The 17,889-nt window shown below is 43.5% G+C and overlaps 1 protein-coding gene across 11 annotated transcripts in view; it reads right to left on the bottom strand.

Annotated features, from left to right (window-relative positions):
- Nucleotides 1-6,687, bottom strand: part of JAKMIP3 (Janus kinase and microtubule interacting protein 3) — an 86,050-nt gene extending 79,363 nt beyond the window's left edge. For 3 of the 11 annotated variants that reach the window (XM_028729888.2, XM_077930392.1, XM_077930391.1), the window contains exon 1: nt 5,781-6,686. The gene's annotated coding sequence lies outside the window, so the exon portion shown is untranslated. Of the gene's footprint in view, nt 1-5,780 lie in introns of all 11 variants that reach the window. The other 8 variants (XM_077930394.1, XM_077930395.1, XM_077930397.1 and 5 more) reach the window with 5 other exon arrangements.
- Between the last annotated feature and the right edge of the window lie 11,202 nt (nt 6,688-17,889).

Raw genomic sequence — 17,889 nt, 5'->3', positions numbered from 1 at the left:
CATAGATTGCACTGCAGAAGCAGAGCTTTATTTGTAATTCAAAAATTGGTTAATTATGGCATTGGGCTGGATCCAGACTAAATAAGCTGAACCGAGTGAAATCAGTGGGACTCAAGTGAAGTCAAGACTGGCAGTAGGAACTATTCAGAAGTAGGTCCTATTGAATTAAGTGGGGCTTAGTCCCAGGTAAGTGAGGATAGGCTTGCCGTCCAAGCAGTCCCATTGATTTCAATCCACTGTAACCGGTAATTAATAATCTGAAAAATCGTGTCAAAGTTAGCTGAAACCCGCATTTAACAAATTAGGAAGACGGCCAATAGGCCTTGAGCTTATTGCTGTTGCTTTTACCCAGAGCTAAACAGAATGGTGCTGAGGAAGATTTGAATGTGGCAATGTGATCTGCCTCTTCCTTACTTTCAGCAGGCTACAGTTGTGACCTCAGAGCTGCCCATTTCAACCAACTTCTGAAAGGACGAGTGTGGACCATGGGTTGGGTGGAATTAATTGGCCATTGTCAATGGGACAAATTTCTATGACATAGGTGGCCATTAATTTCAATAGGATGCATGTACAACTAGCAACACAATCCTATGCATGTTGGGAAATAAATGTTCTTCAAAGTGATGCTGCACACCACTGCTGGCTATAACTCTCTACAACTACAAGTTCAATAAACCCTAGATAATCGTAATAAGACAAGAAATGAGATTCTTTTAATGTGCTCTCAGCGTCTCATAAAGTTCTGTGCTAATGAAAAAGCATGACATACTTTGCATATTAATAAAAGTTGTAGGCTAGTGAATTGCTTATTTAATGAGTTCATTTTTTAAAAGAAAAGGTTGAGATTATTTTATAAGTGATAAAAATAAATAAATGAACAGAGTAGTAAACTGTCTGGTTTTACAAGAACCAAATTATATAGGGTTTTGCATATAACCATATTTAGCCTCTTAATATTGATCTTTTATTTTTGTAGCAGCGTTACACAGAAGAGGACTTCCATAATGGCCCAGACATATGAACCACTTTGCTCTGATGGCATTCGTTGTCCTTGGAAGCCACTGTGGCCTGAACAAAGCTCTGCAGGCCCTATCTGAAATGAAAATAAGGGAGGAGGAAAAATACATTTCTCTTGGGAAGAATGGGCAGGCTCCATGCACAAATAGTTCCAGTTTAGCTCAGCTGCAACAGCACTAGCCAGTGGTGTTATCAGAGTAGGACCTTGGAGCAGAAGAAGCAGGGCAGAATCAGCAAAAGGTCCCTAAATGTAACAGATCTGGCTTAGCATATTTTTTAAGTAAACTAATACACATCACATAGGAACATGGAAATCTGTCTTATATTGAATCAGACCGCTGGTCCATGTAGTTCAGTATTGTCTACACTGGCTGGCAATAGCTCTCCAGGGTTTCAGACACGACCTAGGGATTGAGCCTGGGACCTTCTACACACCATGCAAATTGCCCTGCCACTGAGCTACAGCTATTGCCATCTAAAGAAGGTATGCCTGGAAGCCCATTAAGTCTAGTATCTTAAGTTTTCCAATCTGCACCAAAGGCCGTAGTCGTTATTTGCTCGCTCTCAGATTTAGTACCTAACCAAATGCCAAACCCACTAATGGAAATAATTCCTTTTGGATCTATTGGTCTGACTTCCAAGTATACCAGTCAGCTCATCAACACAACACAGCCTAGATCAAGCAGACCTGTGCTGCAACAGAATGGGCTAAGCACCGGGGAACCGAGGAAGCTGCTTTATACAAAGTCAGACCATTGAGCTCCTTCAGTCAGAACACTGATCCATCTACTTCAGTATTGTCCACAGGGCTTGCAATGGCTTCCCAAGTTTTTAGATGGGGGTCATCCCCAGCCCTACATGAAGAGGCTAGTGATGGAACCTAGGAGCTTTCCTATGCAAAACAGGTAATCTGCCTCTGAGCTATGGCCAAGTATTAGTTGGAGCACTTCCATCCATCTCAGGTGATCTGCTGAGAGCACAGTTCCCTGCTTTTTTGAACTGGCTGTGTTATTGGCCAAAGTAGGCTTAGATGGGAGGAAGAAGGCATGTATGGACTCATCCACACATCATATCATTACAGCAAGAAAAAACACACACACACCCCTAATTCTGTAATTTAGGGTTGTCATATTTCAAAAAGTGAAAATCTGGACATGAAAATTGAAGTTTTAAACTTTTTTAAAAGGGGAAATCACCCAAAAAAACCAACACTTGTGATATGGGCTGTCATACACTGGGTTTCCCCGGACATTATAGCTGTTTCCTGAAAATTCTACCCGGATGCCATTTTTGACAGACGAAGCCTAGCTATGTTTGGGAAATTCCAGACGTATGGCAGCTCTACTGTAATCATACGCACACTTACTTGGGAAGTAAGCCCCACTGAGCTTAACTCAGTGTGGTTTAGGCCTGAGTAAATACTAAAGAATTTCACTATAATAGCCTGATCCTAAGCATATTTTTTTTTTTTTGTGAGACGCGGGTGGCGCTGTGGGTAAAAGCCTCAGCGCCTAGGACTTGCCGATCGAAAGGTCGGCGGTTCGAATCCCCGTGGCGGGGTGCGCTCCCGTCGTTCGGTCCCAGCGCCTGCCAACCTAGCAGTTCGAAAGCACGTCAAAGTGCAAGTAGATAAATAGGGACCGCTTACTAGCGGGAAGGTAAACGGCGTTCCGTGTGCGGCTCTGGCCTGCCAGATGCAGCTTGTCACGCTGGCCACGTGACCCGGAAGTGTCTGCGGACAGCGCTGGCTCCCGGCCTCTAGAGTGAGATGAGCACACAACCCTAGAGTCTGGCAAGACTGGCCCGTACGGGCAGGGGTACCTTTACCTTTACCTTTAAGCATATTTACTCTAACATAAATCCTACTGAGTTCAATGGAGCTCCATTGAACTCAGTAGGATTTATGTTAGAGTAAATATGCATAGGATACTTAAATTTCATTTGGAACCATTCATTTAGCTCTTCCTGGGGGGGGGGGCATTGAATACAACTTAAACAAGTCCTAGTGAAATTTAAAAGGAAGCAGAGGAGACAAAAGAGGTATATGGAACATCAAGTGGAATTTACACAGAAATACACAATGGGATGAGTCACATAAAGTCTGATCAGTATACAAAGCTTCTTAAAATGTCATTTCTCACATTTTAAAGATGAACATTGACAAAATATGTGTATTTTGTCAGCAATATCAGAAGGAGCCTCAAGGATGTAGACTTTAAAAAAAATTAAAGGGCCCATGGATGATTAAGTCCAGTCAGAGGTGACTATGGGGTGCGGTGCTCATCTTGCTTCAGGCCAAGGGGGCCAGCGTTTGTCCACAGACAGCTTTCCGGGTCATGTGGCTAGCATGACTAAACCATTTCTGATGCAAGAGAACACTGTGACAGAAGCCAGAGGGCACAGAAATGTCATTTACCTTCCCACCGCAGCGATACCTATTTATCTACTTAGCTAATCTTATGTATATATCTTATACATATGTAGACAGAAGATATATGGATAACCTAAGTTTCAGCTATAGATGCAAATGCAGAATCTGAACTTTTGGTAATGGTTTTTGTGAGAATGGCAGAATTGGTGATTTACTTTTGATTTTATTTTTTTGCAAAGAATGTCTAATGTGCTGGTGAGTTTTTTAATGAGAGTTGACCAAACATACCGGTACTCAAAGTTGAAAAGAAAAGAAAAATATTTTGGATATTTAGAAATTCAAATAAATGGGAGGGTTATCCTCTTTGAGATATGCACAAACTGTTCATTTGGTAATCTGGGGTACTGGACAACAGAGACTCAGTAAATGGTGTTATTTTATATAATCAATGGGAGTCTGTCTTGTGCTCCAGTTCCTTTTGGAATATGCTCCAGTACCTTTTATGTTAACACACAATCTAAGCTGCAACAGTTAATCACTCATCAATCTACATATCCTGTTATTGTAATGGACCATATATATTGCAAGTTTTCTTGCAAGAGAAAACAACCCTTGTGGATTATAAATACCAAGCTAATCAGCTATTAAAAAGTTGGTGGGCTCCACCCCACAATACAAAATTCAGTCTGTTTTTGGAATATGGGTGGTTTAAGAACCCATGGGAAGTTTGCTGTGCTCAATTAATGCTGTTACTGCTAAAAGACTGTTGAGTCTTTTCAGCTGTCATCTAAAGATCATTCTGGAGACTCATCTATTTGCCCCCCACCTAATGCTGAAATGAAATATTATGTATTAGTATACCCAAGAAGACAGAGCTTGAGAATTCCCCTGGATGGTAGCAAATATTTCTGAGGTTGCTTATACAGTTGTTAATCTACTGAAATAAAATGCTGAAATGTATACCGGTGATTAGATACACAGAAGGGATAAAATGCTTGGAAAAAAATGCAAGCCTAGGTTGTTATTGAAAATTATTGTCTTCATACAGCAATCCACAATGAAAGCTTTCTTCGTCTGGCAGATTGAGGCCACCAAGAAAATCATCTAAAATGTTATTCACTTGCCATTTACATCTGTACTTCTGGGTCAATATTCTTGTGGGGATGGGGGAAGTTTTAACCTATCCATGTTTACCTGGATGTAAGTCCCGTGGACTTCAGTGGGGCTTTGTCCCAGGTAGGCAGTTATCAGATTGCAGCCCTAAACATTGCAGTGGCTCTGTTTCTCAAGTGCTCTTCTAACATTTTGTCTTGAGCAGTTCCTACTGTCATATGTGTTGTCCTTGGTTTCTTATGAGATGCCTGACAGTTCCTTTCATATAAGTAGTGGAAACTAAACTTTGAAGTGACAGCTCCCTATTCCAAACCTTGCCTCCCTCCACCCTGGTCCTTCACATACACAGAGAGAACTCCCTACAAACCTATATTTAAAGCAAAGGATGACATTGCTGACAACACAGTACTTCAGGAAGGTAAAGGCCAACAGCAGCAAATCAGAATGGAAGGCGGAAAGAAACTGTTCAGTTCTCCCAAGGGAACCATTGATGGAGGTGAATCCCATTGTACCAAGTCCCATCTTACCAGGATTGCTCAGAGGGGAGAAAGTAACAATCGAAAAAAAGAGGGGGGGGGGAAATTGCACCTGCTATTTTTGTACTCCCAACTCCACCTGCATTGTTGTATGCTGACTGCAGCTAGTGAGCTTTTATGAACTGGAAGGTCCAGCCACTTAATGGGCCAAACTGACATTTATCACCGACAAGGGAAACAGGGGTGATAAAATGGGAGATTCCCTTTTAACTGCAGATTAAACCCCAGAGGGCTCTATTGTTATAGAAGAGAATTAAAGAGGTGTCCACAGCACACAGGAGCTCAGTGCAATTTGCTAGACTCTCTCTCCTCACCCCCCCCCACCCCAAATAATAATGCTGATGCTCAATATGTGAAAGTGCAGGTGGGACCTTGTAACTAACAGCTCTACTCAGAATTCGTATCTGAAGTAACCAAATCAAAATGGGTGCAGCTCCCTACATTATGCAATAGAATATAATGCCGTGGATCTGGCAAGGCCTTTTCTTTTCCATTAAAACTATTTTTCCCCCATAAAAGAAATAACACCACCAACCTATATTTATTACCCAGGCTACAGCCATCTGATACATCACACAAATCATGGCATAGCTTAGCATAGCATAGCATGCAAAAAAACCACCCGAGAACCTGGCAATGGATTAATTCCAGAATGAACAAGCAGGCAGTTATATAACTGTGTGCGCAAAGACACCGATACCATTCGGGTGCAGAAAGAGGCAAAAATATGCAGAGAGACTGACCTTACAGGCAAGTTCCATCATGATGGGCACATTGCTGGTCTGCTTTACCTGAAGGAAGCACCATTCCGTGTATTGCAGTGCACTTCAGCCTAAAACCTGTAGGTTGTTCCTAGCAGGCAGGTTTAAAGCAGCATGGGGTTGTTTTTTTTTGCGCGGGGAGGGGAGTGGGAGGGGTTGCCATTCACCTTGCATTTTGCAAGAGGTTTAGCATTTTCTAACTGCAAAAATCAAGCAATCCAAAAGTCTGTTCTCTCCCTGCAGGTTATATACGCTGTTCTCCAAACGGCTTAGGACCAGATGTGATGCAAGCATGATTCGTCAAGTCTAGTCCAGCATTATTATTTTTGGGGGAAGGGGGTGAAAGCAAGGGAGGGAGGGAAGAGGAGGAGGGGTGGAATCGACCATACAGGTTTTGTTTTTTAAAAAAAGCTGCTCACCAGGTACACACCCTGAAAGTGGAGACTCAGGCCAGCCTAACTGAGGCAAAGAGCTAGAGAGGGGTTTCACCAGCAGGTTGCAGTTGCCGGGCGATGCTCTGGATGCTCGCCTTCCTCCTGGGAAAAATGAGCTCACTGCGAGCATCCAACAGCCGCCCCTCAGCCATTGCAGTGACACTGCAGCTAGCAGCCGACTCCAGGCACGTCATCGGAGGAGCTCACTTGGAGAAACGGAGGCCCTCCCATTCAGGAAGGGAAAGGCAAAGGCGCTCGATCCAGCAGCAAGGCCAGCCCTCAGTTGCAGCCACCTAATTCGCGGCTGGCTTTTCTCAAAGCGGAAAACAAATTCCTCTCCAGCATCCTAAGCAGGGTGGGGATTGTTGCTTCCACTCTCTGCGTTGCCAAGGTTACGGAGGCTTGCCTCTCTCTCCACCTCCCCTTCCTCTCCGCTGCCAAGTAAGGGATGTAGCAGGACCCAGCCGAGACTGACATTTAAAATCCCCGTGGCTCCTCTCTCTGGCATTTGCAAGCAGCCAGAGAGACGGTCCGAGTTCCTCCTGCAGGGGTCCTCCGCAGACGTGGCCCGTCCGGGGCCAGGTATTAATCGATCACCTCTTCATCTTCATTTTGAAATTCTTGTTTCTCTGCTCTGAAAGGATGCAGAAGGGGAAATTGCGCTGGGGTCTTTGCAAATGTCTTTAAAGTATCCGGGCATGGCAGATAACAGAACTCGTCATTAACCCCTTGTAGGAAGCCCAGAGCTAGAGAGAAGGTCCCAGGCTCCTTTGAGTTGCATTTATGTACTGCTTGCTTGTTAACTTTCTTTTTGGTCTGTGCTTACATGTTAGGTCTAAATTATTTATTTGCAACACTGAATGGTTGGACTTTGGCCTATTTGAACGTTCTGGTACCTTTTGTAAACTGCAGGTTTGCATATCTATAAGACAGGTGGTTTTTTGTAAGGCTTTTTGGGCACAGCTCACTGTGGAAAAAGAGCACACAGGCACCCCCAAAACCCATGTTCTTCATCCTTGAGTCTCCAGATGTGGGTAGACTACAACTCCCATCATCCTTGGCTAGACTGGTGTGGATGATGGGAATTGTAGTCCACCCACATTGGGGAACCAAGGTTGAAGAACACAGCCCAAAGCTAAATAATGTCTGCAATGGGCTGTGACTTGTCCTACTAAGAAACAGATACAGTACTAAGTAAGGGAACTTGCAACAAAACATTGCATCATGGAGAGCTCCTGTTCCAGATTCCAACCAAGCCCTTTTCAAGGATTCCCCATTCCATTGCCCTTCTCTTCCCCACCCCTATTTTCTCCCTCACTTGGCCACTGAACATACTCAGTTTTGTTTTGGGGGTCCCCCCCCCCTTAAGTTAACCAGCCAGCATACAACAAGAAACCTAAATGCCACATACCACCTTGAAAGAATTCTTAGGATTTTTGAACCTACTAAGAAATATCACAATGATACAAATACAGTGGTGTTTCTGTCAAATACAGGGGCACCACAGCTAATTGCCGACCAGACCTAAGAGGAGGCGTGTGGTGGTGATAGGGGATTCCCTACTGAGGGGAACAGAAGCAGTGATCTGTGGGCCTGACAAGATGTCTCGGGAAGTGTGCTGTCTCCCCGGGGCTAAGATCCAAGATGTAACTGAACGACTGCAAGGAATCATAAAACCCACTGACAAATACCCCTTCCTCTTGGTTCATGTGGGAACCAATGACACTGCAAGCAATAGCCTCCAGAAGATCAAAAGAGATTACGAGGCTCTGGGCAGGAAATTGAAGCAATTAAATGCACAAATTGTCATCTCATCTGTCCTCCCAGTTGAACGACGTGGCCCAGGGAGAGAGGGAAAAATAGTGGAAGTGAACAACTGGCTTCGCAAATGGTGTAAACAGGAACGGTTTGGATTCTTAGATCACGGACTGCAGTTTCTTGAAGATGGACTTCTGGCAAGCGATGGGCTGCACCTCACAACGGTTGGGAGGAATGTTTTTGCAAAAAATCTCAGAAACCTCATCAGGAGGGCTTTAAACTGACTAATGTGGGGGAGGGAGACAGTGCTCCTGAAGGTAGGAGTCTATCAATTGATGAAGATGATCATCCAAATGTCATAGACCGAATGGAGCAAAGAGCATGCAGACCTAGTGGTGGGAGGAAAAAATCCTTAAATAAGAGACACGGGGGAATGATTAATGGACTTCAATGTCTGTACACTAATGCGCAAAGCATGGGAAATAAACAAGATGAGCTTGAGCTCCTGGTACAGCAAACTAAATATGACATAATAGGAATCACTGAAACCTGGTGGGATAAATCCCACGATTGGAATGTAATAATGGAGGGATACAATCTATTTCAAAGAAACAGACCAGACAAGAAAGGAGGAGGAGTGGCGTTATATGTCAGGGATGTGTATACCTGTGAAGAGATCCAAGATTTAGAACCTCAAAGCCAAAGTGAGAGCATTTGGGTGAAAATTAAGGGAGAGAAGAATAACAGTGACCTCATTGTGGGAGTTTACTATAGATCCCCAAGCCAAACGGAGGACATAGATGATGCCTTCCTGGAACAGATGGCCAAGCATGCAAAAGGAAGGGAGATAGTAGTAATGGGGGACTTCAATTACCCTGATATTTGTTGGATGTCAAACTCAGCCAAGAGCATAAGGTCAAACAGATTCCTCACTGCCCTTGCAGACAACTTCATTGTCCAGAAAGTGGGAGAAGCAACAAGAGGAACAGCCATTTTAGATCTGGTCCTAACCAATGTTGATGACCTGGTTAGTGGGGTAGAAGTGGAAGGATCATTAGGCGCGAGTGATCATGCTCTTCTGAAGTTTACTATACAGCGGAAAGGAGCAGCCAAGCATACTAGGACTCAATTTCTCGACTTTAAGAAAGCCGACTTCATAAAGCTTAGGGAAGTGCTGGGTGAGATCCCATGGACAGTAATACTAAAAGGAAAGGGAGTTCAAGATGGCTGGGAGTTTGTTAAGAGGGAGATAGTAAAAGCACAACTTCAGGCAATACCAATGAGACGGAAACATGGAAGGTGCCTAAAGAAGCCAGGGTGGCTATCTAAAGAACTTTTAACTGAGTTAAGATTAAAAAAGGATGTGTACAAAAAATGGAAAAGAGGGGAAACCACCAAAGAGGAATTCAAACAAATAGCCAGCACGTGTAGACACAAAGTCAGAAAAGCTAAAGCACAAAATGAACTCAGGCTTGCTAGAGAGGTTAAAAGCAACAAAAAAGGCTTTTATGGGTATGTTCGTAGCAAAAGGAAGAACAAAGAAACCGTGGGGTCACTCAGAGGAGAAGATGGTGAAATGCAAACAGGGGACACAGAAAGGGCTGAACTCCTCAATGCTTTCTTTGCCTCAGTCTTCTCCGATAAAGAAAACAATGCCCGACCTGAAGAATTTGGAGCAAATGATTCAGCAGAGGAAACACAACCCAGAATAACTAAGGAGATAGTACAAGAATACTTGGCTAGTCTAGATGTATTCAAGTCTCCAGGGCCAGATGAACTGCATCCAAGAGTATTAAAAGAACTGGCAGATGTGATTTCAGAACCACTGGCAGTCATCTTTGAGAATTCCTGGAGAACAGGCGAAGTCCCGGCAGACTGGAGGAGGGCAAATGTTGTCCCTATTTTCAAAAAGGGGAAAAGAGAGGACCCAAATAATTACCGCCCAGTCAGTCTGACATCAATACCAGGGAAGATTCTGGAGCAGATCATTAAGCAAACAGTCTGTGAGCACCTAGAAAGGAATGCTTTGATCACCAATAGTCAGCATGGATTTCTGAAAAATAAGTCATGTCAGACTAACCTGATCTCGTTTTTTGACAGAATTACAAGCCTGGTAGATGAAGGGAACGCAGTGGATGTAGTCTACCTTGATTTCAGCAAGGCATTTGACAAGGTGCCCCATGATATTCTTGTAAAGAAGCTGGTAAAATGCGGTCTTGACTATGCTACCACTCAGTGGATTTGTAACTGGCTGACTGACCGAACCCAAAGGGTGCTCATCAATGGTTCCTCTTCATCCTGGAGAAGAGTGACTAGTGGGGTGCCACAGGGTTCTGTCTTGGGCCCGGTCTTATTCAACATCTTTATCAACGACTTGGATGATGGACTCAAGGGCATCCTGGTCAAATTTGCAGATGACACCAAACTGGGAGGGGTGACTAACACCCCAGAGGACAGGATCACACTTCAAAACGACCTTGACAGATTAGAGAACTGGGCCAAAACAAACAAGATGAATTTTAACAGGGAGAAATGTAAAGTATTGCACTTGGGCAAAAAAAATGAGAGGCACAAATACAAGATGGGGGACACCTGGCTTGAGAGCAGTACATGTGAAAAGGATCTAGGAGTCTTGGTTGACCACAAACTTGACATGAGCCAACAATGTGACGCGGCAGCTAAAAAAGCCAATGCAATTCTGGGCCTCATCAATAGGAGTATAGCATCTAGATCAAGGGAAGTAATAGTGCCACTGTATTCTGCTCTGGTCAGACCTCACCTGGAGTACTGTGTCCAGTTCTGGGCACCACAGTTCAAGAAGGACACTGACAAACTCGAACGTGTCCAGAGGAGGGCAACCAAAATGGTCAAAGGCCTGGAAACGATGCCTTATGAGGAACGGCTAAGGGAGCTGGGCATGTTTAGCCTGGAGAAGAGGAGGTTACGGGGTGATATGATAGCCATGTACAAATATATAAAAGGATGTCACATAGAGGAGGGAGAAAGGCTGTTTTCTGCTGCTCCAGAGAAGCGGACACGGAGCAATGGATCCAAACTACAAGAAAGAAGATTCCACCTAAACATTAGGAAGAACTTCCTGACAGTAAGAGCTGTTCGACAGTGGAATTTGCTGCCAAGGAGTGTGGTGGAGTCTCCTTCTTTGGAGGTCTTTAAGCAGAGGCTTGACAACCATATGTCAGGAGTGCTCTGATGGTGTTTCCTGCTTGGCAGGGGGTTGGACTCGATGGCCCTTGTGGTCTCTTCCAACTCTATGATTCTATGATTCTATGATTCTTTAAACAAGAGTTCTCAAATATTCTGTAATTCTACTTTTAGTAGGCTTTGACATTTATAGTCGCTCCCTGAATTGTTTGGGGTTTTATAGCTCATTGCATCCACTAACAAAAGGCACCTTTGTGCATTGTCCAAACTGTTCGATTGTGAAGTGCTCTGAAGAGGAAAGATGCATATATGCCCCTGTGTATCTGATAAATATCTTTAATATATAACCACAGCTGTGCAAGCCTCATTGGACACTTATTCTGATAGTGTTTATTTAATTCACTGTTTCCTGGCAAAACTCTAAAGGTCCACAGATGGGGTAACAGGTGGTTGGTAGCTATCCCTTTCTGTTTACGATGAGACTCGGGGTATTTGATGCAATGCTATTAATTTATAATGCACAGGCTTAATAGAAGCATCTACTTCTGCAAAAAATTAATAATAATTAAAAAATTGTTAGCAATTTGCCATAGATCTACTGCAAAATTATTTTACACCAGTGTGGTTTAGAACAGAAGAGGTGCTTTTTGAGAGTTGATGTAATTTAATGAAGTAGGTATGAACTGCAAAATACCAAAATCTCAGCTAGACTCATATGGGTGGCCTTTAGTATCATCTTGCAATGATGATTTGTTTTATGGGATTAATAATACAGGATTGCTTTATATTATTTGTTGCAAGGCTTCCTAAGGGCCAAATCAGACATGTGTGCCAGTTAGGCTATTACATGGAAAAGGGGTCTACTTTTTAATCACTAAAGAGAGTGTGGGGGCAGCAGCAATATAAAGCTACCCAATCTGGCTTCTATTGCATTTATATTTAATGAAATTTATATGTTAGTTAGGTTTCTTTTTTAACAAACAAAAAAACAAAAAAACCCAATGTAAGTTTAATAAAATAATATTAACTAGTCATAAGAAAATACTGATAAAATCAACAGACTTTATTTTTTTAAAAAAAAAACAGTTTTGAAAGCAAATATACATGATAAAATTGCATGTCTGGGTAGACATTTTTTAAATCTATCTACCACCTAAAGATGATCTCCAACTTTGCTAATATGAAAACTACCTAATTCCTATTTTCCATATTTCCAGAGGTGGGGAATCAATCATGATATGTTTCTCATTACCAGTAGAACTCGGTGCAACCTCTAACCTGTGTGACACTTAGAAGCAGTGGCATAGTGTGGGTTGCCAGCACCCAGTACAAGGCAAGTGTCCTCTAAACCGCCTGCTGATGGGCTGGAAAGAAGGGGCAAATCTCGGTGACCTACCCGAGTGGCAGCTGTGGTGCCCAATGAGTGTCAAGCACGTCAGAAAGCAGGATGGGGGACTGGTCAGAAGCGGGCATCTTTCTAAAGCCCATACAGAGGGCACCCTAGCAACTGGCTGTCACCCAAATCTGCTTCTCAGTCTGCCCACATGAACACTGGGAGATTTGGGGGGGTGCTATTTTTTAAAAGTTATTATTACTACTTTCTTCTCTCTCTGTCTCTCTGAAATTTTGTGCTCCTAAGAATTTTTCATGCAGTTCTGCTGGTTTATATACTTCTACTGCTCTTTTATCTTTTTTTGGGGGGGGGGGAGTATTTGTTTTACGTTGTTTTATCATTTGAATGTGTATTATAAATGGCCTTGGGGATTTTTTAACAGTGTAAAATTGAAGCAGGAAACTTTTGAATAAGTTACTTTTAGAAACATGTCAAGGAACAACACGTCATCTCTTGCAGTCCAGAAGAAAAGAAGGAGAGAAGCATTACACAACATGAGCCACAGAGTGGAATGCTGCCTTAAAGAATAAGGGTACGTTTTGTGAATCTTTCAGCCGTGTGGTGAATCTGAGCATCTGCGCTAAATCTGAGTATTTTGAGACCAGATAGCATAAACTTCCATTTGGTCAACATCTGACCGCATGGAGAAAGTTATATGAATTAGGGCACACACCCCTTCTCTCTCTCTGCTAGATCAGGCAAAATGCCCTTTTCTTTCAGCATCCTCTTCTCATAGGAGCCATACCAATGCCTACGAGAAGCCCACAAGCAGGGCATGAGTGCAACAGCACCCTCCCCGCTTGTGATTCCCAACAACTGTTACATAAACGTGTTTATGGGACGTGGGTGGTGCTGTGGTCTAAACCACTGAGCCTCATGGGCTTGCCGATCTAGGTTGGTGGTTCGAATCCCCGTGATGGGGAGATCTCCCATTGCTCTGTCCCAGCTCCTGCCAATCTAGCAGTTTGAAAGCATGCCAGTGCAAGTAGATAAATAGACATCACTGCAGTGGGAAGGTAAACAGCATTTCTGTGCACTCTGGTTTCCGTCACTGTGTCCCGTTGTACCAGAAGTGGTTTAGTCCTGCTGGCCACATGACCCAGAAAGCTGTCTATGGACAAACGCCAGCTCCCTCGGCCTGAAAGAGAGATGAGAGCAGTGACCCCATAGTCGCCTTTACTGGACTTAACCATCCAGGGGTCTTTTACCTTTACCTTTTACATATTGTGGCTAGTAGCCACTGATAGCTTTCACCTCCAAAAATTTTATCTAACCACCTTTTAAAGTGGTGTGTGGTGTGAAGAAACATTTTCTTTTGCTTGTCCTGAATCTTCCAACATTCCGTTTCCTTGGATCACTCTCGTGTTATGAGAGAGGAGGGGAAACCACCTCTCTGTCCTCTTTTTCTGCATCATGTTTAATATTAAGTGCCTATGTGTGGGAGTCACTTCCTTTTAATGAGGTCTTCCACTGGTGAGGTGTGTGTGTGTGTGTGTGTGTGTGTGTGTGTGTGTGTGAATGAAGCAACCACATGGCTTGTGCAGGTCGTTCCCACCCAACTGACACCCCATTGAATGAAAGGACTCTGACTGGGTGGGAAAGACCCACAAACCCTGGCTCCGTCCAGCTTACTCGTTTGCTCCATTCACATACATGTACACACACACACACACACAATCCAGCAGCATAAGGCTGCTTTGCATCACATGGAAGCGACTTCCATGTTCCTGGGTTCATGTGAGAAGGGGGGGGGCGCGCCTCACTTCATATGCATTATACAAACTAATCAATGTAACATAAGTTGTGGTTGAATCCAGTCTCAGTGGAGATAATTTACATCCCATTTACAACTATCTGGGCCATCAAAACAATGGATAGGAAGTTGTTGTCAGCTTGGCTAAGTAAATAGGGTGGAAGTTGAATGGTTATCTTAATAAACTACCCCACAGGTTTCCTGGCTTCTGTGACATTAGCATTATATCTGACTACACTGAGGCAGAACTGTGACTTGCTGTTGTTTTTAATTTCAAAATCTCAATGAGGCAGATGATGCCTAAGCAGTAAAATATGTGGCTCTGATCAGCATAACACACAAGAGACTGGCCAGATAACGATAGTAGGGAGCTCAATAGAACACTGTGACTTCTAATAAGTGAAAAAGTGGCTATTGCAGGTAGAACAGGCTTAGATGCAGTTAATTATATCAGTGTGATTTATGCGTCTTGAAAGTGGAGGAGAAGAATGGCAGGGCTGACTTATGTTAGGAATGGAGGGGGAAAGCAGCAGCAGCAGCAGCAGCAGCAAGACATCCTACAGACATCAGATGCATCCAGAGATTATTTGTATGCAGCTGCAAAAGCCTTGAGCTGCCCAATACAAAGATACTCCCGTGGGCCCAAGCTTCTGAAAGTCTGAGCAGTGCTTAATCAATGCTTGTTGACTAGAAGCAAAGCTGCAATTTGTGCACTTGTTCATAGATGCTGACATGTGCTGGAGTCCTACATTTCTTCATTGCCATCTTTCTTTGTTTCTTGTCTCTGGTGAATTTTTCCTCTTACCATGTAGGGCTGATCCACACCATATACTTAAAGCACCTCCAGCATACAGAGCCCATGACACCCCCTATGGAATCCTGGGAATTGTAGTTTGTTAAAGGTAATGAGAATTGTAGCTCAGTGAGGGGGAAGCTACAGTTCCCATGATTCCTTAGAGGAAGTCATGTGCTTTAAATGGCAAGTGGCAGTGTACATACTTCTGTCACCCCTCCCAATTTGCTGCCTGAGGCATGATGCTCAATGTGCCTCCTGGCAGGGCCGGCACTGTGGCCATTCAATGATCAATCAAAATAACCATTAAGTAATTACTTTTGTCTTAACACCATAGGAAGTCATTGTGTTGATTTCAGCTGGTGATTTTCTTTTCTTATTACTGCTGCACTTGTACAAAGGTAGGTCAGTATCACACGGGATGCAGAATGAAGAAAATGTAGACCAAGTTGGTTCCCATAGAGATGCATTTGGAAGCAACTTTGCAGGCTCCCAGATCGATAGACCTTTACATTATTTATATCTGTTCAATCTACAGTTGCCAGATCCAGGGCATAGCTTTGATGTAGGCCGCTGTGGAAGGAAGGCTCACAACCCAATTAGCCTTTGACATGTATTTGACAGAACGCTTCAAGCCAAGTAGCACAATCCAGTGAGCAATATGGATGCTATCTGGACATTTAAACCAGTGTGGTTTGTTTTTTTTCAAATTTCACGTTCCTAAGGCACGTCAGTAAAATAAAGAAAAAAATTTCTTTCTTCAGGAATCACCTGATAGCCTTAGAGCTTAATACCAAATATGCCAATCCATATAATTTCTTCATATATAGCGGAGGTGGGAAACGTGGCTGCCCAGATGTTGTTGGACTACAACTCCCATCATCCCCTGACCACTAACCATACTTGGGCTGCAGCTGATGAGTGTTGCAAAGCCTCCAAGTGTCCCTATTTTCCAGGGACAGTCCCAGATTTACAGAAGCTGTCCCAGTTTGTGATTTGATCCTTGTATGTCCCACTTTTCCTTAGGACATCCCTATTTTCAATGGATAAATGTTGGAGGATATGAAGTTATGTGACCCCCGAGCCAAGGAGATAAGTAACTATACAACCTTTAGAAGACATCTGAAGGCAGACCTGTATAGGGAAGGGTTTTTTTTAATGTTTAATGTTTTTACATATGCTGGAAGCTGCCCAGAGTGGGGCAACTCAGTCAGAGGGGTGGGGTATTATTATTATTATTATTATTATTATTATTGAATAGGACATACTTATTGTCATCAGAGAAATGCTGGAGTGTATGGTGTTGAGACCAGCAACACACCAGTTTGCTCACCCAGTCCCTATGCAGCAGACAGTTGAATGCTGAATAGGAATCCACAAGCGAGCAAACCAGGCATCATTTCTCAGTCAAAATAAATATTATAAGAACTACCCCCACCGCGAAACGTACCTGGCTCTCAGAAGGGTTTGATGTTCTGGTAAATGATTTGACCATGTCCTATATTTGCACCTAACACGCGCTCTGTCCAGATGATGTTTTGTTTTGGGCCTGCTAGGATGCTTACCTGGGTCATAGTTCATCTTCCATGAAAGGTGTTCCTAACATGGGGTTGGGGAGGGAACGGACCTCCAGCTCCCATTAGGTTTTCCAATGTCACACAGGTACACTAGCCTGATACCTGCATGCCTGAAGGCCGAATCATACAATCCTATCCCCTCAAAAGGAAAAGATGACATGATCCAGCCCTCTGCACGTGCAGAATGTTTGTGCCAGACATTATGAATGGGATGAAGGGCAGCATGCCTTCTTGTTTCTTTGCTTGGAAGACTTGAAGCCAGATGCAGCCTTCTAAGCTACTCTCTCCAGTCACTGCGATTCTCTCTAACCACACCCCCTCTCCATAAGTCTTGCCCTCACCAGCCCTGCTTTGCATCCTCCTTGAGTGTTTTCACCTGCCATTTTCCTTCGCTGGCTGGTGGGTAGGGGTGTGCATAGCAACCAGCACACTGTACAGAAATAATTACATGTGTTGCTCCACCCATTCCGCCCCCCTGCCCCGAACCTGCTCGCCACTAGCATCTTGTTCCTTGGAAAGTTGCACAGAAATGTTGCACCTCCCATGGAAAAGTGACTCTGGAAAGCCAACTCAGCAGTGCTACTCTTTCAGAGTTCACACAACAAGGTAAAGTACGTAGTTGGTTTGACCCATTGGAAACTTCCAAAATCCTTTGTAGGGCAATACTTGTACTAGGCCAATCAAAATATCACATCGTGCAAGCTTTCGAGTTGTCTAGAATTGAGGCTAGATAGTAAACACAGCAGGAGGGGAGGAAGACGGGAGAATGGACAGTGATTTCCTTATTTTCTCACCCAGGTGCCAATGGTGTTGCTGGACGGCAGAGGGCAACAGAGAGCTATTATGGAAGAATGCCAGACTGTAACCTGCTATAAAATGAATGATCCGACATGGGTCAACTTGAGCAGTTTTGCATTTGTATGTGTGAGCACAGAATCAGAAGGATGTTTATCAAGTCCTGGGCAGACATGTATAAGACTTGATACAATAAGCAGCTAGTACAATACAGTATCATGTTTGTTGAAGCCTAGTAGCTTGGAAATATCAAAGTACTACTGGAAACGGATAGAGTTTGGGTGTGCATATGCATAGAATTTCTTTCCCTCCCATAAACCCCTCTCCTTCCAGAGTTCCCCTCATTTTGCCTTCCCTGTGGTTGTTTTTTCCCCATCATCAGAATTGTCATTAGACTTGTATGCCATCTTTCCATAGTTAAAACCA

This window comes from Podarcis muralis, chromosome 6 (genome assembly GCF_964188315.1).
Source record: "Podarcis muralis chromosome 6, rPodMur119.hap1.1, whole genome shotgun sequence".
Taxonomy (NCBI): Eukaryota; Metazoa; Chordata; class Lepidosauria; order Squamata; family Lacertidae; genus Podarcis; species Podarcis muralis.
The sequence above is the reverse complement of the archived record's forward strand: the minus strand, read 5'-3'. Positions and strand labels throughout refer to the sequence as shown.